Source organism: Hemitrygon akajei, chromosome 11 (genome assembly GCF_048418815.1).
Source record: "Hemitrygon akajei chromosome 11, sHemAka1.3, whole genome shotgun sequence".
Lineage (NCBI taxonomy): Eukaryota > Metazoa > Chordata > Chondrichthyes > Myliobatiformes > Dasyatidae > Hemitrygon > Hemitrygon akajei.
In genome coordinates this window covers 12,094,487-12,116,608 of record NC_133134.1, presented here as the reverse complement: position 1 = coordinate 12,116,608, position 22,122 = coordinate 12,094,487, and the positions used below count along the sequence as shown (strand labels likewise).

The 22,122-nt window shown below is 41.9% G+C and overlaps 1 protein-coding gene, 1 long non-coding RNA gene and 2 other non-coding genes across 9 annotated transcripts in view; 3 read left to right on the top strand and 1 right to left on the bottom strand.

Moving 5' to 3' along the window:
• traf7 (TNF receptor-associated factor 7) overlaps nucleotides 1–9,551 on the bottom strand; it is a 100,512-nt gene extending 90,961 nt beyond the window's left edge. For 3 of the 5 annotated variants that reach the window (XM_073060216.1, XM_073060222.1, XM_073060215.1), the window contains exons 1-2: nucleotides 9,439–9,546; nucleotides 7,176–7,280 (exon numbers count right to left, since the gene is read on the bottom strand). The gene's annotated coding sequence lies outside the window, so the exon portion shown is untranslated. Of the gene's footprint in view, nucleotides 1–7,175; nucleotides 7,281–9,438 lie in introns of all 5 variants that reach the window. The other 2 variants (XM_073060214.1, XM_073060220.1) reach the window with 2 other exon arrangements.
• Nucleotides 9,552–9,797: 246 nt separating this feature from the next.
• LOC140735319 (uncharacterized) lies at nucleotides 9,798–16,829 on the top strand. 2 transcript variants are annotated; one of them, XR_012100733.1, is made up of 6 exons: nucleotides 9,843–9,870; nucleotides 10,647–10,783; nucleotides 11,797–11,934; nucleotides 14,276–14,398; nucleotides 16,222–16,282; nucleotides 16,583–16,829. It is a non-coding gene; the product is annotated as an uncharacterized lncRNA (long non-coding RNA). The 2 variants fall into 2 exon arrangements; XR_012100732.1 differs by lacking the exon at nucleotides 10,647–10,783 and having other exon boundaries at nucleotides 9,798–9,870.
• On the top strand, nucleotides 12,133–12,221 carry LOC140736406 (small nucleolar RNA SNORD60). The gene has a single exon (XR_012100939.1). It is a non-coding gene; the product is annotated as a small nucleolar RNA SNORD60 (small nucleolar RNA).
• Nucleotides 14,589–14,677, top strand: LOC140736403 (small nucleolar RNA SNORD60). The gene has a single exon (XR_012100937.1). It is a non-coding gene; the product is annotated as a small nucleolar RNA SNORD60 (small nucleolar RNA).
• Nucleotides 16,830–22,122: the final 5,293 nt, after the last annotated feature.

Below are 22,122 nucleotides of genomic sequence, written 5' to 3'. Positions count from 1 at the left end.
GGTACAACCACAGCTATAGTTCATTGGGAGTTTGAAAGACTTGGTGTGTCACCAAAAACACTTGCAAATTTCTACAGATGTATCATGAAGAGCATTCTAACTGGCTGTATCACCATCTGGTTTTGGGGGGTAGGCTACTGCACAGGATCAAAATAAGCCGCAGAGAGTTGTAAACATGTCAGCTCCATCATGGGCACTAGCCTCTGTAGTATCCAGGATATCTTCGGGAAGCGTCCATTATTAAGGACCTGCATCACCCAGGTCATGCCTTGTTCTCATTGCTACCGTCAGGAAGGAGATACAGAAGCCTGAAGGCACCCATTCTCAATGATTCAGGTACAGCTTCTTTCACTCTACCATCCAATTTCTGACTGGACATTGAACCCATGAACACTACCACACTACTTTTTAAAATTTCTGTTTTTGCACTAATTATTTAATTTAACTATTTAATATATATATATATATGTACATACACACTATTACACACACATATATACACACACTTCATGATGTCTGTGGTATTAAACCTGATTTTTATTCAGAAAGTAATAAACTACAAACGTCCCACTATGTCCTAAAGAAAAATATCATCCCTCATGAAGCTACATCAGTGCAGCTACAAAGAAGGTAAAACCGCAGCTATAGTTCATTAGGAGTTTGAAGAGATTTGGTATGTCACCAAAAACACTCGCAAATTTCGACAGATGTATCGTGTACAGTATTCTAACAGGTGGACAGAAGGGAAGAGAAACTAGCTGTAATATTTGAGCAATTATTAAAACTTATTGCCAACACTAAAATTATGCAATGTTTTATTGCTTAACCAGAAGAACAGCATTTAAAGCATTTCATAGGCAAAATACCCTTGATTTTTAAAAATTTATCTATCACGCCGAGATACAGCATGGTAACAGGCACTAATGGCCCAATGAGTCCACACCATCCAATTACACCAATGTGACCTGTACGTAATTGGAATGTGGGAGGAAACCCACACCCTCGTGGACAGAACATACAAACTCCTTACAGACAGTGGCGGGAATTGACCCCAGGTGGCTGGTGCCACATTGCTGTTATGCTAACTGCTTTGCTACTGTGCAAAAGTATTTTGCCATCCAGCAAAGGGTTTCACTTTTCAGTAAAGACAATGGTTAACAGAGTAACACACACAAAACGTTGGAGGAATTTGGCAGGTCAAGCAGCATCTATGGAATGGGGTAAACAGCCGACATTTCGAAGTAAAGACCGCTTAATACTCAACTTCTCCTTTGGAATCAGGGATGTCTTATTTAGGTGACACTCACAATTTGAACAAAAATATCTTCTTATTCCCCATCACCTTTCACAGCTTTAGAAAATCCACAGTGCTTTACATTCAATGGAACGTCATTCCAATGTTTGCTTACATGTTGGAAGCACAGCAGTTAATGTCCCAAATGCTTCCACAAGCCAGACAATGATGAAACAGTCTATTTTCCAAATAACTTGGACGTGAAGATAAATATTGGCAAAACAATATTGTAAGGCAGCTGTCAAAAGTTATGGATTACATGCATTTCCTCAGCCCTTTTTTGTAATATTGTCAAGTTTTATGGCTGGAAGATGAAAAATCATATGGGAAATCACTTACTTACATATGACAGAGAAGGTTGTTATCCAGCCCTTAGGGACTGTACTGGTGCCCTATAGAGCAATCCCATTTTCCCATCCTATTGCCTTACAATCAGCCAGTTTAATCTTTTTATTCCCCCCCAACTCCCCTTCAGTCTATTTCCATTCTAGCTCCCCGTTTACCTTCTCTCTGCTGCTCAGCTGCCCATCACGGTATTTCCCCCCCCCCCCCTTCTCTTTCGCCCTTGTCTCAACAGATTCCTTTTTCTTCAGCCCATTAGCTCTTCCACATATCACCTCCCAGCTTCTCACTTCACCTCTCTCACCCACCCACCTACTATCCCCCTCACCTGGCTTCACCAATGGCCTACCAGCTTGTACTCCTTCCCCACCCGCCATCTTGATATTCTGGCCTCCTTCCCCTTCCTTTCCAGTCCTGGTGAAGGGTCCCAGCTCAAAATGTTGACTGTTTTTTTCATTTCCCTAGTCATCAGTTCAGGCTGAGACCCTTCATCGGGACCAGAAAGGAAGGGGGGAGATGGCAAAATAGAAAGGTGGGGGGGGGGGAGGGAAAGGTGAGGGGGAAAGATAAAGGGCTGGAGTGGAAAGAATCTGATGGGAGAGGACCATGAGAGAAAGGGAAGAGAAGAGGACACAGGAGGAAAGAGGTAAAAGGCCAGAGTGAGGAATAGAGGAAGAAGGGAGTGGTAGGGAAATTTTGTTTAACCAGAAGGAGAAATACTCCAATTTAGTTTTTTAAAAATTTTGTATTGCAATATACTGCTGCTGCTTAACAACAAATTTCACAACATAAGCCAGTAATAATAAACCTGATTCTGAGGGAGTGAAGCATATAAAATTATGGGAGAAGAAGATAGGGTAGACAGTCAGAGTCTTTCTCCCATGGTGGAACTGTCAAATACTACAGGGTCCAAGCAACACACACAAAATGCTGGAGGAACTCAGCAGGCCAGGCAGCATCGATGGAAAAAAGTACAGTCGACGTTTCAGGCTGAGACCTGCAAGTTCCTCCAGCATTTTGTGTGTGTTGCTTGGATTTCCAGCAACTGCAGATTTTCTCGTTTGTGATTGAAATACTACAGGGTGTAGGTTTAAAGGGGTGACAGGGTGGAGATACACCTCCACCAAAGGAGGTGTTAGCCACTCCTTCCCTCCACTAGCCTGTGTGTCACCATTAAGGAAGGTGTAGCATCTGCTTAGCCCCCCCCCCCGGATTAGGGTCATGTGAAGCCATGGGAGCAGGTGGTGGATGGTCGTACGAGCAGCTGGTGCAGATCAGAAGTCCTGGTTATGTGACCACTGACGCCAAGGCAGACAATCTCTGAAGAGTATTGATAATGGGTGGGGTCACCCATCTTGTAAAGACACTGCTCAGAAGAAAGCAATGGCAAAGCATTTCTGTAGAAAAATTAGCCAAGACCAAATACGGTCAAAGACAATGACTGCCACATCATAGGCCATGCCACATAATTATGATGATGTAGGTTTAAAGTGTGGGGGTGGGGGGGGAAGAGTTTAAAGATTGGCAAGGCAAATATTTTTATTTCTACACTGAGTGCCTGGAGCGTCCTTCCAGGGGAGGGACTGAGAGCAGATATGATAGCAATGTTTAAGGGGCATTTAGACGGACACATGAACAAGCAGGGAATGGTGGGTTGTGGACCTTGTGCAGGCAACTGGGATTAAGTTAAATTGCATCATGGATAGCATAGGCATGATGGGCAGAAGGGCCTGTTTTTGTGTTGCCCTGTTCTCTGTTAAAAAGGCTTGTTGGAGCAGGCAGCTTTATAGCCACCAGGAGAAACTGTGATTTTGTTCATGTACATACTTAGTTTTAATATTACCAGCATATGGGAAAACTAGATATTTTTTGTTTTAAAAATTCAGTCTCTAGTTTCAGACACAACAGTTGCCAGTTTCTCAGTTGTCACTTTTGCATCAGTCTGCAGATTTACATTTTTGAAAGAATTAATCCACATTTTGCATCCTATTTAACATCATATGAAAAACATTAAAGTATGATTTAATTGCAAACAGTAGGCAGTTCAAATCTTTATCAGCTTGCAGAAAGGAGAGAACTAAGGTATGTTCCATTTTGTTTACCTGAAGATTGGGGGGAACACAAGGAAAATCAGTCAAAAATGTGGCTTGAAGGACTCGAAACCAAATGTAACTACATGAAACACAGGATAAATCACAGTAAAAGTTACAGAATTGTTAACAATTTAATGAGCTATAGAACACTCGTCCTCAATGAATGAATCTCACTTTGCTTCCCTTCTTGCTTATTTGCCAGTTGTTCTAAATCTGGCGGGATGGAGGCATTTCGCTACCAAAGGAGATCAAGGCGCTACTTCCCTCCGCTAGCCCGCAGGTCACCCTTGGGCAAGGTGGGTAGCATCTGCTTAGCCAATCCCCTCCCCCTTACCGATCAGGGTCATGTGGAGCCACGGGAGCAGGTGGTGGATGGTCGTATGAGCAGCCGGTGAAATCACAAGTCCTGGTTACATGACCACTGATGCCAAGGCAGACAATCTCTGAAGAGTATTGATAATGGCTGGGGTCACCCATCTTGTGAAGACACTGCCCAGAAGGCAGAAATGGAAAACCACCTAAAGATTTTGCCAAGAACAATCATGGTCATGGAAAGACCATGATCACCCACGTCACATAATGAATGAATAACACCAGATCTGTCATTCAATAGTGGGTCTGACAGGATATATTTTTTTTTAAATGAGAAGTTTGAACAAAGTTCATGGAGAGAAATTGTTCCTATCAGAATTTAAGTAAAAAAACAGTGGACACAGAATGAAGGTGACTGAAAAGGAAACCAACCCTGCTACAAAGGAAGATGTTTTATTTAAAAAGTCACTAAGTGTCTAAATGCACTGCCAGAGTTTGTGGTGGGGAATAGAGGAATATTTTATCATGCTGTTCAAAAGTGGGACTGGTTTAAAACCAGAAAGGATGAAAAAATCTTCAAGTGTACAGTGTGAGAGCAGAGGAAGTGAAACCACTTGGGTCCAATGGGCCAAATGGCCTTCTTCCACACTGTAATCCTAATTCAGTGAATTATTTAACAGCCAAACTTCGAAGCTCAAGAACCTATCAACATGCATGAAAGGATGGAGGAACTCAGCAAGTCAGACAGCCGAGACCCTTCATCAGGCTTGTTGCTGATGAAGGGTGTCAGCTCAAAATATTCACTCCATAGATGGTGCCTGACCCCTGTTCGACAAAATGGGTTGGATAAATTAACAGACCAATTATACAAAGCTGTCTCAGATGGAAAATACCAGGGATTCTTGAAACTCTTGGGCTGTGAGGGAAAAACTGCAGACATGGTTCACACTTAAAGGATCAGTGCTTAAAGAGCAGACAGAAGAATGCTCAATCTGGTGTTTCAGAATCAAAACGCCTGCTAAGGTTCACTGGCAAGACATGAATGATAGGCACTGGGGAAAGCATTAAAGACCCAATACCATTAGAATATGAATAGATAGGTCACAGAAGATGAGCAGAAGAATGATTCTGAGATTGAAAGGGTTAATGCATGAGGAGAGTTTGAAGAAATGTTTAGAAGAATTTGGTGGGGGGGAGGGAGAAGAATCTTGCTGGAACCTATCGGATATTGTCAAGCCTAGAGACAGCGGATGTGGGGAAAATGTTTCCTATAGTGGGTGAGACTAGGAACAGAGGGCACAGTCTCAGAAAAGAGGGACATCCATTTAGAAAAGAGATAAGAAGGAATTTCTTTAGCCAGAGGGTAGTGAATCTGTGGAATTCATCGCCACAGACATCTGTGGAGGCATAGCCACTGGGGATATTTAAAGTGAACGTTGACAGGTCCTTGATTAGTAAGGGTGTCAAAGGTTACGGGGAGAAGGCAGGAGAATGGGGTTGAGAGGGATAATAAATTAGCCCTGATGGAATTGCAGAGCAGACTCAATGGGCCAAATGGCCTAATTCTGCCCGTATCCCTTATGCCATTAAGGCAAGAGTTACTTTTTTTGGACTATCACAGGTATTTTCCGATATTAGAAGCTGTGTGGATAGTACTGTATAACAAAATCAGTGTGTGATCACACTTGAGGAGTAACTTTCAGAAGTTCTTACTGAAAATTTCAAGAGCTGTACTGATTATTAGTGTTTTTTTATACACTGTATTCCTCTTAGCAATATAATAGCAACATTTTATATACTATTTAACAGAATGCAAGTATGCTAGTTTAAAAATGTAATAACTTGTTGCAAAGCCTGGTCAGAAATTGCTCCTGCCACTGATACTGGCTCTCTGTGGTTTATTAGTCCATTTAACAGATTGCCAAAGGCTCCGAAACCTACCTAACGCACTTCGAAATGCTAATCAACAGCTCTTGCACACAGAGTTTACCTTCCCGGAACAATTAGAGCTCTGTAATTCCTGTAAACCTAGATACATTGATAAATTTTGTGACTTTAACAAAACAAAATATGTAATAATATCATCACACAAAATGCTGGTAGAACACAGCAGGCTAGGCAGCATCTATAGGGAGAAGCGATGTTGACGTTTCGGGCCGAGACCCTTCGTCAGGACTAACCGAAAGGAAAGATAGTAAGAGATTTGAAAGTAGAGGGGCGGAGGGGGAAATGCGAAATGATAGGAGAAGACCGGAGGGGGTGGGATGAAGCTAAGAGCTGGAAAGGTGATTGGCGAAAGTGATACAAAGCTGGAGAAGGGAAAGGATCATGGGACGGGAGGCCTCAGGAGAAAGAAAGGGGGGGGGGGGGGAAGCACCAGAGGGAGATGGAGAACAGGCAAACAACTAAATATGTCAGGGATGGGGTAAGAAGGGGAGGAGGGGTAAGAAGGGGAGGAGGGGCATTAACGGAAGTTAGAGAAGTCAATGTTCATGCCATCAGGTTGGAGGCTACCCAGCTGGTACATAAGGTGTTGTAAGGTGATCCTGTCCCATGATCCTTTCCCTTCTCCAGCTCTGTATCACTTTCGCCAATCACCTTTCCAGCTCTTAGCTTCATCCCACCCCCTCCGGTCTACTCCTATCATTTTGCATTTCCCCCTCCCCCCTCTACTTTCAAATCTCTTACTATCTTTCCTTTCGGTTAGTCCTGACGAAGGGTCTCGGCCCGAAACGTCAACAGTGCTTCTCCCTATAGATGCTGTCTAGCCTGCTGTGTTCTACCAGCATTTTGTGTGTGTTGTTTGAATTTCCAGCATCTGCAGATTTCCTTGTGTTTGCTATGTAATAATATCACAGCTTTCTATGTGAAAACATGAAATTCCTACCCAGCAGCTGATCTACAAACTAAGCCTCACAAAGCAAATTCCTCCATGTCAATTTGCATTCATTATATCCAGCTTAAATTTCACTTGATCAAGTTATTAAGTTACCAAAAAAAAAATCAGAATCAGGTTTAATAAACCTGATATAGGTAACAAAATTTGTGAAAAAGTAAAAACTAAAAATTACAATAAGAAATATATATTAAAATAAGTATTATACATAAGTAGAACAAATAGAGAGCAAAAGTACCATAGTAGTGTTAATGGGTTGTTTCATTGTCCATTCAGAAGGCAGAGGAGAAGAAACTGTTCTGAAGATGTTGACTGTATGCCTTCAGGCTCCTGTACCTCCCCCCTGATGGTAGCAATGAAAAGAGGGTAAGTCCTGGATAATAGATTCTGCCTTAGTGCGGCATTGCCTTTTGAAGATGTCCTTGATGATGGGGAGTCTAATGCCCATGATGGAGCTGGCCGAGTTTGCAACCCTTTGTGGCTTCCCCCACCGTACCAGACGGTGATGCAACCAGTTAGAATGCTCTCCACAGCACATCTATAGAAATTTGTGAGCATTGTTGCTAACATACCAAGGAGAGAATGTTCCTGAAGATCTATATTTCATGTGTCTATAGAGTTGTAGAGCACAGAAATGGGACTTTCAGCCCACCACAGCCATGATGACCTTTTGACCATTTACACCAGGGGTTCCCAACTTTTTTTATGCTATGAATCCCTACCATGAAGCAAGTGGTCCTTAGACCCCAGGTTGGCAACCTCTGGTTTTCACTAATCCTATCTGCTCACATTATGACCAGACCCTTCAATGCTTTTTAAGATTGATTGATGTACTGACCAGGTGGCAAAAGAAGTAGGGTCTCCTAACGTTTCCCTGCCATGTTCAATTCACTCAGTTGAGAGTAGTCATCAACTACTGACACAAAGTCTTTGTCCTGGAGATTCTCAAATTTGCCGAGCAAGTTGTTTTTTGAAATGTGCAGAAAAACCAAGTTCCATTTTCTTATTAAATGATATACTTCAACTTCAAATAGCATTTAAACTCTTTTTAACACAAAGCTATCTCCCAAGGTTATATTGTACCTTTGTTTAAATCCACAGTTAATATTATGAAAACATTTTGTTATAAAGCAGATAGATGTAACCTAAAATATGCCAAGGTGCAAAACTTTTAACAGATATGAAGCGAATCAGAACATAGAACAACACTACCAAGACAAGAGATCAGAAACTTGGTCAAATAAGAAAGTTTTAAGAAGCAACTCAGTAGGAATTAGAGGCTTTCTAATTAAAAAAAACATACAAAATGCTTTTAATAATCGTTTCTCACTTTATAGTCAGTGAAATACTTTGGAACTGTAGCAGCTCTGGGATGTTAACAGTTCTCATGAACATGACACAGAAACATAGAAAACCTACAGCACAATACAGGCTCTTCGGCCCACAAAGCTGTGCCGAACATGTCCTTACTATAGAAATTACCTAGGGTCATCCATTGCCCTGTATTTTTCAAAGCTCCATGTACCTGTCCAGGAGTCTCTTAAAAGACCCTATCATATCTGCCTCAACCATCGTTGCCGGCAGCCCATTCCACACACTCACCTGGAAAGACAGGGTAGCCAGCTTTGAAAATGTCAACTAAGTGACAAGCATTGCCCAGGATACCCAAGGACACCAATGCTATTCAGCAACCTAGCACCTTGGCAACTTCAATGTCAACCTGACAAGGCTAACAGTGCCTCAGTTAATCAGCAAAAGTGAGAAGGACGGGATGGTATGTGCAGTGAAGAGGGGAGGAATTGGGGAAGAGTGAGGAGACAGAAGGGAAGAATGGGGAAGGAAAAGTGCAAAGAATTGGGGAAAGAAGAGGGGGGAAACTGGTGGGAGGAGAACTGGAGTAGAAAGGGGGGAAGAATGGGGTGAAAGAGGGGAATGGAGCAAGGAACCAGGCGAGGAAGAGAGGGAAGAATGAGGGAAGGAAGAACAAAGTGGGGGGAAGGAGATATGGTTAGAAATGGGGAGGGAAGAATTGGAGTAGGAAGAGGGGAAAGTTGGGGAGAAAGAGGGGAAAAACAATGTGAACAGAGGGAGGGGGAGTAACCTTGAGAGGGAGACGGGGAAGAATGGGGTCAGTGGAAAGGAATGTAGAATGGGTGTGTGATAGGAGGAAAAAGTGAGAATGGGGAAAGAATGTCAGCAGTGAATAAAGGGGAAGAGGACTGTGGGATCCTCTATCATTCAGGATAGTGGATTCTGCATCCCACTCCAGGATAGTGTGTCTGGACTTTCTGGGTGGGGGTGAGGGAGAATGCCCTCTACTCAGTCCCGCGGCCCCGAAGCAGGGCTGTTCGGATCAGACACTCTCTGGCCGGCTGCACTGACAGATCAGCGTCTGGGTCCAATTTTCCAGACAGCAACAGGGCCGCCGTCTTCCGACTACACAGCACCTTGAGAGGGGGGGAAAAATAAGCTATAACCTTTTTGCTCAACAACCTACTCACCCGCAAATCCTAGCGGTTGACATTTTGAAACCTCCTCGTCTGCGAACTGTCCGAAATTTTAAGGAACTAGCTAACAAACCACCAGTTTGAACCGCGCATGTGCTGACCTCGAGATGCTATCCGGGAATTGTAGTTTACGCTCCTTTCAAAGTCGCTGGTGCAGTGGCGGTACAGGACTACATTTCCCAGAAGGCACCCAGCAGCGAGCCCCCTCCAGACAAAGGCATCCGAGCGCCGCCCCTCCCCCTTGTGCATTGGATGGAATTGAGTCGTACTATCGCGGAACTCTAAAGAGCATTGGCTATTATGGACGTCAGTCATCAAATCTGTCCAATCGCCATGCAGGATATGTAGAGATTGACAGGCGGCTTCAGTACATTACCGCGGAAGGCAGGCTGCTCATCCTTTTGGTGGTCGACGCTGTGGCGAGAGGTTTGTTGAATGAAATGTGTGGGGGGGGAAGCATGTCTCAAAGCCGCAAAACATTGTTTAAGTTTGTAGATCGTTAAAGTAGGACTACATTGTGCTACAAGTGCAGCTTGGAAGGTTTTTGAGCTGAATTCTTGGGCCTGATCAGTTGAGTTGCACTCTCCGCCGCTAGCCCTGCATACATGGTTAGAAATCTCCGATTCCACCCTTGAGAAAGGGTTTCCCCCACCCCCCCCCACTCCAGGATCTGCCCTTACACACGCCTCATAACTCGCCACAGCCACGGTTAGGCCCGCTCCGTCTTTCCACACCAACTCCCGAGACCGCATGGATTTCCTTCCCCCCCACTCCAGAGAATCACCGGCTAGTAGGAAAACTCATTTTAAATTGTCCTGTGAGTAGGCAATCTCTAAACCGGGGTGGGTAAATAAACCATCTGCTTGTATTAGAGGCGCATCTCCCCCCCACTCCGTTTTACCTACCAAATGCCCTTTTAAACCTTGTCATTGCTTCTGGCTCTGGCAGTATAAAGTTTGGGGGGAGGGCAGTACACTTGAGTTATGTTTTAATTTATTTAGACCAGGGGTGGCCAACCTTTTGCATTCCATGCGTCAACTTCTTCATTCACGAGTTCAGATGCGCCGTACAACTCTTGGGTGCCTCCATTCAAATCTTGTAAAAATGTTAATATCGAACTGGTGCGTGAAAAAAAAAGCTGACGCATGGAATGTAAAAGGTTGGCCACCCCTGATTTAGACAGTTTAATTTGCTGTTAACAGGAATATGAAGATGGAATTTGGAAATGAAACCTGGGTTATCTGCACATTAAAAATGTTCATGCAAATTTGAGTATCGCCCGGAGAAAGACTTCGTGCCGGAAGTTGATAACTACCCTCAACTTGGTGAATTGAATATGGTAGAGAAACGTTAGATTTCGAGCCACACTGCTCAGCAACTCAACTATTTAGTACTAGACCAATCTCAGGACAATTAGCAATGATTAATTAAGCTATGAACTGCAATTAGTAGGACTGGGTGGAAACCGGAGCACCCGGATAGTACATGGATGGTAGAAAAAATGGAGTCTGGTAGTGGAGGGTAGAGTTAGATTGGTAGAGTAGGCTTAAAGATTGGAACACGGGCTGGAAGTGGTGTATGGGGCTGTGCTATGTTTTGTAATTTGCTACCTTGGTGTTTTTGGTCTGGAGGTAACAGGAAAGTTTAGTTAACATACACACGTACAGGTGTTCTTCTTCCCCCCCCCCCCCCCCCCTTTACAAAGGTATAGTGTTCCTAGGACTTTGCCTTTCTGAGATGCCACTTCTTAAAGATGTCCTGGGCACTCTTGTATGCTAATACCCAAGATGGAGCCGACTAGATTTACAACCTTCTGCAGCTTCTTTTGGTCCTGTGCAGTAGCCCCTTCATACCAGGTAGTGATGCAGCCTGTCAGAATGCTCTCCATGGGACAACTATAGAAGTTTTTGAAGGTGGAGTAGGAATTTAAAGGAGATATGGGGGACAATAGGATGGTGATTATGTTGAACAGGTTAACCAGAGGGCAGAAGCAGATAATGCTTTTATTTGTGTACTTTGGGGTAGGGCTAATGTAGAGGAATATTTGACTACTTTAGCAAATTGAATTAGTCTACGTAGACAGGTGGCCTAAAAAGTCTGGTTAGTGTTGTACAATTATCTTTATTTTAACAACTTTAAATTTGGCCACTGGGGGTCATGGTTGCTTGAATTAAATGTTAGACGTGATTGCCATCTGCTGGTCAAACCTATAATGGCATAAAGCCTCCCAATTATCATTTTTTAAAATTGAGACGGGCATGAGGTTTATACTGCAGGCAAATTGTGGTATGTGCGGAAATGTGTATTTTCTCAAACAAAATAGTTGGGTTGATTTAATCTTTCCAATTCCAGGTGTCCTTAAATGGCAGCATTTATGACTAGCCTTTATCACCATCCTGGCAGGGATGGGCTGGAAGATCTGTTTTATATGCCTGCAAATTGGCCAAATCAACGTGCCTGGAGAGTGGGGGCTTGATTCCCTCTCATTCAGTAAGTCTTTTTCATTTTCATTGGAAGAAGGTTTTGGGTTAATGCGTATGGCAACAGATAAAAGAAATCGTGTTGAATAAAAGTTTAGTTGTAGGGCAGCCATAATAGTTTTGGATTAATCTGAATTGTACAGGTTAAAGTACCAATTTTGATTCCATTTTCATTTTGTTTTAGTGGCAAAACTTGTATTAGAAATTGAGCCCTTGATGAATCTTTTTTACTTCTGACATCTCCACTGAAAGTGTTGCATATGGCAATGCTTGATTATACACTTGATTCTGAGGCTCTGTTTTAAAACGGGTGAACTGCTGCTTCCTGAACACTGCTGCTGTGTAATTTCAGGTTGCTGTGATAACTGGTAATCATGAGTGATATTTGATACTAACTGATGTGTTTGCAAATTGAGCAATTTGTGAATGTTTAATGGGCAAAACTTAGCCCGATTTCAGCTGTGTCCTGGAAAACTACCTGTTGCATGTGTAGAATTTCAGTGCCATATCAAGATGCCATTGTACAATGCAGGGTATCAAGTTTGAATTGTTAGTAAAACCTGAATTCTAGTAATTTTGAACCTGCCACCCTTATCTCCATCTCTAATGAAATATTGTCGAGTGTTAACTTGAGACTTAAATGTAGTAGAATTACTCAACCCTCCAGTGCAATTTCAAATGCAAGTCCTGCTGAAAAGCTATTACATTTGGATTTATTTTAAGTTGTGCTGTCAGTGACAAGAACCATTAAATATTAATAAAGGCACCATTATAACCTGCAAATGTAGAAAATATGAAAACCATCTGTTCAAAACAAAATTGGCTAATGTATCCAGCCTTATGTAAATGTATCAGGCATGGTTTGCATGATTAACCTGCAGTTTCTTCACAGGTACTCCTGTCCTATCTTTAATTTTTTTTAAAACATTAGTTATTTAATGTTAATGCCTGATTAATACTGTAGTATTGCAGTTAGCATAATGCTTTACAGTGCCAGCTGTAAGATAGGGCTTCAATTCCTGTTGCTAACTTACAGGTAGTCCCAGAGGGCAGCAGAGCTTTTGGCACATTGCTTTGCAGTTTCGGTGATTAGTGATCGGAGTTCAATTCCTGCTAGTGTCTCTAAGGCTACGTCCAACTAGACCAGATAATTTTGAAAATGCCGGTTTTGCGTTTAAAAACGATGGGCGTCCACATTTTCAAAAATATCTCTGTCCACATTGAAATGGATATTCCGGCGAATCTCCTCCTGTGCATGCGCAGGGCACGTCTACCGAATACAAGCGACGTGTTTGGTGTCGAATCTCGCCGTGAAAGACTTGGTGCGTGTTTGTTCAGTTACAGACTAGAAAAACAAATGACGGACAGCTGTTGGCTCTCACGCAGGAGGACTTGAAAGTAAAAAACAAATACTGGAGCGTATGGAGGCAACCGACTGAGTTCACAGACAATATGACCTGACTGACGACAAACATTGAAAAACTGATGAACTGTTGCATTAATAAAGCCCCTTGTTAAGTGTATAAAACATGTCTGCATCAGTATTATCTTGCATTTCCATACAATGTTACATTTGGCTGTTACACATCTATTGTCAGAAGCACTTGCATAAATAGGTAAACCACCTTCATACAAGCAAGGACAGAAAACAGGGCAAAGTGAGTATACTTATTTATTCAGTAAGTTATGGGTCAAAGTATTAGGTGATTACATTTCTAGTTCTTCTGGCTTCAGTCTCGTTGCCGTCTGTTCTGTAATTGTTAGGTTGCATTCAAGAAAATGGAATGACGCACTGCCGTCACCATCTGTCCTGGCACGTCATGACAGGGTTTTTAGATTTCTCCGGTTACCCCATCCACACTGCTCTGGTCAAGCGGCGTTTTCAAAATTACACACTCTGGAGAGCATTTCTGAAAAGCTCTGTTTTCAGGGGAAGAAAACACCATTTTAGTGTGGACGGAGGGTAAAAACGAAGAGATAAAGCTTTGGTTACGGTGTGTGGACGTAGCCCAAGTATGTTCTCCCTGTGTGGGTGCTTCAGCTTTCCACATTCCAAGTAGGTACAAGTTAGGGTTGGTAAGCTTGTAGGCACAGTGACACTTGAAGTTTCTTCTAGTAACTTTAAACTTGGCCACTGGAGATCATTGTGCCTCAAAGTAAATTTATTTTTCCTTGCTGCCATCTAATGTTTAAGCCTTTGATAGCATAAAGCAGCATGTTGCTTGGTATTTTATCAGTTTACTTAAAAAACGAAACCAGGGCGTCATGCGTTCTGTATTCTTTGGAAATATGATAAATATTTTCTTGAATGAAGGGTAGCTGGGCTGATGTAATCTTATTTTTTATTCCAGGTGTCCTGAAATGGCAGTATATATCACTTGACTTTGTAGGAATGGGCTGGTAGATCTGCACTATATGCCTGCAACATTCTTGGAGCATTGGGAGAGTAGGGGCCTGATTCCCTCACATTCTTGGTAAGTTTCTATAATTCACATTGGAGGAAGGTTTTGGGTTACTGTGCTTTTATACCAAGTGTATGGCAGTAGAAAAAAAACTAGTTTTAACTACAAGTTTACTTGTACAGTTTTGAATTATACTTGTACAAGTACCAATGAAGATTCAATTTTCCTTAACTTTTAGTGGCAAAACTTGTATTAGAAATTGAGCCCTTGATGAATCTTTTTTACTTCTGACATCTCCACTGAAAGCATTGCATATGGCAATGCTTGATTATACACTTGATTCTGAGGCTCTGTTTTAAAACGGGTGAACTGCTGCGTAATTTCAGGTCATTTTATTTGGAGATGGTGTGGAATTGGTCCTTGTGCTGCATCAACAACCCCTGATTAAACAGCCGCTAATCACAGGGCAACCTGACGACCAATTAGTGTCTTCGGATAGGGAGGAAACCCACAATTGCCACAGGGGAGGACATACAAATGCCTTGGAGGAAGATGGGATTGAACTCAGCTGTCCCAAGCTGTAGCAGAATCTCACAAGCCACTATGCTGCTGTGGATGTAACAAAGATTGGTAGTCATCAATGACATTTGATATAAACTGGTAAATGTTTGGTGGGAGTTGAGCAATTTGTTCCAGAGCAAAAGCCATTCATTGTCCCAGAAATGCTGTCTGTTGTAAGTATTTTTATGCCGTATCAGGATGCTTTGGTATAATTCAAGGTGCCTGGGTGAGTTTTAAAGCAATTAATAGTAAAACTTGACCTGTGGCCCTTTACTCTGGCATCTGAAGGGAAGGTATTGTGAAGTGGGTGCTAAAGCAGGATGGCAGTTGGCACACTTACAGCTCCTGGTGTTTTGAAATTAAATTCTGATGCCATCTGTAAGGTGATTGGATGTTGTGTTTCCTCTGGGTGCCATAGTACCTCACAAGCCAAAGATCTGATATTAGGCTAGTTGGTTATTGTAAGTTGTCCTTCAGCTAAGGTGAAGTAGGTGGGTTGGGCAGAAGGATCTGGTCTAAATAAAATAAGTGATATTTAGCTATGCCTGGTGTAATTTTAAATGCAATTGACTGGACTTTTACAGAGTAACTTCAAATGCCTGTACCTGCTCCTGAAATACTGTTCCATGGGTTTTCCACAGTTGAGCTGTCGGTGACCAGAGCCATTAAAAATTAATAAAGGCTCCATTATAACTGCAGATCTATAAAATATGAAAGAGCAGCAGGTCAGACAGCATCTAACAATGCAGCTGATGTCTCGTGCCTGGGACCCTAAGAAATACTGTTGTCAGGCATAGCTTGTGTCTCCACGCTTCTGTACTATTGACATTTGCTGTGCTTGTAATTGAATGTATTAATGATAATACAATGGTGAAGTGAATGGTGCACTTTACTGTAAGATTGTGGTTCAATTCCTGAGATGTTTCCATGTGACTGGGATTCCTCCAGGTGCTCAAGTTTCCTCTGCCCCCTAACACATTGCACTAGAACAGGATAGTACAGCACAGGAATAAGCTGTGCTGCTGATGTTGTGCAGTTTTTACCTCAAAGGTTGTTGGTCAGTAACACAAACACATTTCAATCGGATCTGTTATGTGCATATCCATATAGTCTGTAAACTTTGAGGACATAGAGAAGAGGAAGAAGTAATGAAGTGTGTTTGAACTGTTCGCCAGAGCTGATGTAGATGGCTCTGGTGTTTAAACTGCTCATATTTGAAATGGAATGTTTAAGGGGTTGCTGATTTCATTATTTTTATCTAATGTAGCTGAAGTTTAACATTAGAATGGTTATGATCATTGGTGATATACTGATTATATTGTGAATCTTTTCAGATCCAATGTGGTTCTAGGCTTGATTCTTACAGTGAACTCATCTGCTGTGCTTGGGTGTTTGGTGAGTTGCTCATTGTATTTGTGTCTGATTGCATGAGAACTGGATTTGATGTGTACTTTTGCATTAGTTTTTGAAATTGCAGTAAATTTTTGAGATTTAACCATTGTGTAATTGATGTGTAGTATAAAGAATGTATTTTCAGACTTGCTTTTGCAGAATTCCTGGGTCTGATGAGTCTACTTCTGACACCATATTGCATTAGCAATGCTTGATTACATTATCTGGCTGAGGCTCCCCCAAGTGTATCTGCTGTTAGAAATAGACGTGATTGGCACTGATCTGATCATTTTACTCTTGCAGGATTGATAATCAGCAGTCTGACCTCTGAAACTTCGTATGGCAAAAGTTGGACTTGCTGTTCTAAGTAACACAAAATGCGGGAGGAGCTCAGCAGACAGGCAGCATCGATGGAAATGAATACAGTCAACAGTTGAGCCGAGACCCTTTAGAACTGTAAAGGAAGAAGCAAGAGTAGTATGGTGAAGGCTGTTTCTAAAATGTTAAAGTGGACATTTTTGTATTCTTAATAAAGTGTTATTTAATTGTCTTTTCATCTGTCGATTTTTTTTCCTTCTGGTTCTGTTGGCTAGGTTTGAGCTTAATTCAGCTGATTGATATGTTTTAAAATGCACAGCTGCTTTGGGCAGCATTTCAGAGCTTGACGCATTCAGGGGCTATAGTAACATCTGACTTGGTGACCTATTCAGACTTGTTGAAAACAGCTTTTGACAGAAAATGGCATGTTTTGTATCCACTGAGTTAATGACAGCATTAAAGGATATTTGAGAAGGTATCTATTGTTCCCTTCAGCCTTGCAACTGATAGTTTTTGTTCCGGGGGGTGGGGGGAATCGATGGTTGGCTTCAGCGAGAGATGGACCTTTGGATTTCATGCACTTAACTGGAATCACTCCTTTGTTAAAAATGGGCAAATTGGCATCCAGTGACTCCCATAAACTCATCTGATTTACCTCAGTTCAAGTTTGTCATTCAACTATACATATGTATACAGCTAAAGGAAACATTCCTTAAGGCAAAAAGCGGTTACAATCCAGCATGTACAGTCACAAAATAACTTTACCACAAGTGCCTCAGTGTCATGGTGTTCAGATTGCTGCTGTATGGGAGTGACATTTCAGTAAGAATGGGTCAGCTGCAGATGAGTGAACCTGCAAGGGTTGGTACATTCTGGCATGCTTGCTGTGTTTTCTTGCTGGTTCTGATGCCTCACTGTGTGGCTGTAACTGGTGATGCCTAAGTATGGGTATCTGGTCTGTGCAATAACATAAAGCAGTTGTACAGCTCTGCTGTCACTCACTAATGAATCACACTTAAGAGAACTTGTATTAGTATCAGGAACAGCTTCTTCCCTCTGCCATCTGATTCCTAAATGGACATTGAACTCTCGAGTACTACCTCACTTTTTAATACATTGTTTTTGCATGATTTTTAATCTATTGGATATGTATACTGTAATTGATTTACTTTTTTGTTTTTTCCCTATATTATGTATTCATTAAACAGCAACTGAGTTAATAAATTTCATGACACATGCCAGTGATAATAAACCTGATTCTGAATATCCAGGAGAGAATAAAGGCTGAACATTTGCACCATTTGTTGGACACAGGCTGCTGTGACTGGAGAGTGCTGCCATCTTACCCAAGGTTTTCAGAGATGCTTTACTGCATTTTGTACTTTAAAACTGAGCTAATACAATACCAATTCCAACCTAGAGAAATCTGAGCACAAGATCTAAATGATCTTGGCAATTTGACAGCAATGTTTGATATGACCCCTGGATTGGAGGTTTTAAGAAAGTAGTTGGGTTTTTTCCTCTTTGGAGAGGGTGATTGGTGATTTGATTGAAGCATAGATCAAATGGACAACAGAAATGGCTAATATGAGGTGTAATTTAGCACTCAAGGAAAACAGAATTGTTGACATTTTGGGCCAAGGCTCTTCATAAAGACCTGAGATGTCAGCTGTTTACTTTTCTCCCCCATAGATGCTGCCTGGCATAAGTTCTTACTGCATCTTATGTATGTTACTTGGATTCCCAACATCTGCAGATTTTCTTGTTTACAGTTTTACTGGGAGGAAAGTATGATTGGGATGTCAGGCAGGTCCACATTCCAAAGATTTAATGGTTGGTCCTTGTAAATAAGTGTTAACTGGTAGGTTGCTGGACATTATGGATTATTGGGATGGAAGGGCCTGTTACCTGCTAATGATGGGAAAGCTGGCCTGCAGGGATCAGACCCCCAAACTAGCAGGGATTTCAGCATGTCCTGTTTTCTCCTGGGTGGCTGTAATAGGTGATGGCACAGCATAGGGGCCTGATCCACACAACTGAGGCCATGCATCTCATCTTCCCTGTCACTGCTCTCTACTGATTCAATGAATGAGACCTTGCAGTATGTTTTATTACCAATGCCCAACAGGGTTTTGTTGATCACAAGTGAAATGCTTAAGACAAAACATTTGAACCATTTGTTGGACCTGGAGAGGCTGCTGCAAACAAGTGCGCTACCATCTTAACTGGAGTGTAAATGCAAGAGCTGCATGTTTTTAGTATCGCAGCATCAGCAAAAGGGCCATGTGTTACATATCCAGATTATAAAAACAGAACTAGGCCATTTGGTTATTGAGATCTCTACCATTCAATCACGATTGTTTCATTTCCCTTTACAACCTTATTCTCCTCAGCCACAGTGCATCTCTCAACCTCTGCTTATTATGTCCAATGACTTGGCCTCCACAACCATCTGTGGCAATGAACTCCACAGATTCACCACCTTCTGGCTAAAGAGATTACTCATTCCATTCCAAAGGGATGAGCTTGTGTTCTGAGGCTTTATCCCTTAGTCCTAGAAGATGCTCCCACTATTGGAAACATCCTTTCCACATTTTGTTAAGGGCCCCTGCTCTGATACCTGTGAGGGTGTGTAATTACAGCTTTTTATTCCTTTTATGTTATGATAAAGATTTATTTTAAAGATTGGCTTTATTTGTCACGTACATTTAATCAGTGGAATGTGTCAATGCATTAAATCAAATGAGGGTTGGGCTGGGCAGCCAAGTGTCACCGTGTTTCCGGCACTAACGTGACACTCAACTCGCTAGCCCCTAAATGCACATCTTTGAAACATGGCAGGAAACCTGCACGGTAACAGTGCAAACTCCTTACTGACAGCATCAGGAACTGAATCCCACTCTTTCAACTGACACTGTAATAAATGTTACACTAACCATGATCTCTGGCAGATGCTTTTAACCAATACTTTTACCTATACCAATTACCAAATGGTGGCTATACTCCTTTGGGTGCATACACAATCCAGTGTTTATTAAGAGACTTGCTGTGCTGCATATGTAACTGGTTAGAATAACTGGATGGTCTTTTTTAATAGGTTCTTTTGGGTTTCTTTTATTTTAAGGAGGTGAGTCTCAAGGTTGTATAATGTATGCGTACTTTGATAATTTTGAATTTTGAGATAGAATAGTGGCAGTTTGGATCAGATTATAAAACTGACTATACGACCAGCAGAGGGCACTCTACCTCCATGCTATGCACCATTGACTCCATTCTGAGTTGTTCCAATATCTAAACGGATGAAAAACGCTTGAGATGTTAGTACAGTATTTAGTTTGAGATGTGTCACTGGAGCTATGAAGCATCAACTTTACCAGCTGAGCCATCGTGCTGTCATGTGTTCTCTCATAAAATAATGGATTATGCATGTAAGATGGGGAATAGTAGCATAGTGGTTAGTACAGCAATTGACAGTACAGGTGAATGGGGTTCAAATCCTGCGGCTGCCTGTAAGGAGTTTTGTATGTTCTTCCCGTAACTGCACAGGTTTCCTCTGGATGTTCCGGTTTCCTCCTACAGTCAAAGATGTACTCATTGGTAGGTTAATTGGTCACTGTAAATTGTCCTGTGATTAGGCTAGTGTTAAATTGGGGGAATTGCTCTAAATCTCTATAAATAAATAAATACCTCTTTCATCCATGTCCTGATCCAAATTTCTCTTAAATTTTGCAGTCAAACCAGCATCTACCACTTACGCTGGCAGCTCATTCCACAATCACACCACCTTCAGAAAGATCTCCCTCAGGTTCCCCTTAAATATTTCACCTTTCACTCTTCACCTATGACCCCTCGTGAGGGAAAGTGGAAGAGCAAAACAATCAGCTGTTCATCATATCCATGATCAAAGACACTGTAGTTATTGAGATTACGTGGGGAAATAATTTGAGGCTTGAGGACATGCAAAGGAATTAGTGTTTTGTTTCACAAGTGAGAAAATCTGTAGATGCTGGAAATAGGAATAAAGGGTCTCAGACCAAAATGTCGACTGTCTTTTCCATAGATGCTGCCCGGCTGGCTGAGTTCCTCCTGCATTTTGTTTGTTCTTCCCTCTTTCTTTCTGTCCTTAAATGATCTTGCGCTGGGGCTGCAACACCCAAAGCTGCATGGAACTTGATGGTGGATGCAGTATTTAATTCCAAATACTTCATTCTTTCAACCACTGGAGTTGATGCTGTGTAGCCACTGGAAAGACTCTGGGTGAACAGCTCATCCTTAATGACCAAATTTGCCTTGTTCTTAAGAAAATGAGAGGTGATCTGCTTGAGAAACAGAAGGCGATTTACTGAGATGAACTAGCAGTAGGGGTCATCGTCTCAGTTCAAAGGTCAACCATTCTAGTTCAGTGAGTTCCATAGTACCGTAGCAGTTAGTACAAATTTATTACAGCTCAGAGCATTCTGGAGTTTGAAGCTCAATTTCAGAGCTGTAGGTAAGGAGTTTGTACATTCTTCCCATGAACTGGGTGGGTTTCCTCCCGCAGACCAAAGACATACTGGTTAGAAGGTCAATTGCTCATTGTAAATCGTCCAGTGATTAGGCTAAGGTTAAATAGGTGACTCCTTGGACAGGAAGGGCCTGATTTGTACTGTATCTCTAAATAAAAGTAAACATACAAATAGATAAATTTCAAGTTTGAAATTAAAAAGTTCATGCAGAGCACCGTAAATCTAGTTTGCTGTCCTCGGGAGCAGTCCAATTTTGATTATATTCCAGCACAAATTCACGGATTTGTGGATTTAGAGATATTTGGAAATTAGATGGGAAAATGGGCTTGAGAGACATTCATCAGGGTAATCTATACACGGAAAACAGGCTGCAGCGGGTTATAGACGTATCGACCTCCATCTTGTGCACAAGCCTCCCCACCACTGAGGACATCTTCAAAAGGTAGTGCTCAACAAGGTGAGATCCATCATTAAGAACCCTCACCATCCCAGACACCACCTCTTCTCATCACTACCATCAAGGAGGTGGTACAGGAGCCTGAAGACCCAAATTCAATTATTAAGTGCATCTTCCCTTCACCATCAGATCTCTCAACGGTTCATAAGCCTATGAACATTACCTTATTGTTCCTTTTATTTTGCATTATTTATTGTTTAGTGTGCTGAACAAGTGCATGTATAATGATTGTGCCCTGCTGTACCACTTCTTCTGACAGCTTGTTCCATGTCCTCGAAAGGACCTTCACCCTCTGGGACAAGCCCTCTTCTCATTACTACCATTGAGGAGGAAGTTCAGGAGCCTTAAGACTCATATTTAATGACTCAGGAACAGCTTTCTTTTTATTGTTATTTCAGTTTTCCCCACTAATTTATAGTAATTTTGTCTGCGCTGCCACAAAACAACTTCAACATTATATAGAACAGTGATGAAAAATTTGATTCCAGTCCAGCAATCCTTTGTTTCAGTGACCAGAGAAAAATGGAAATAGAGATTAGTGCTGGGTATAAATCAGACCAGTG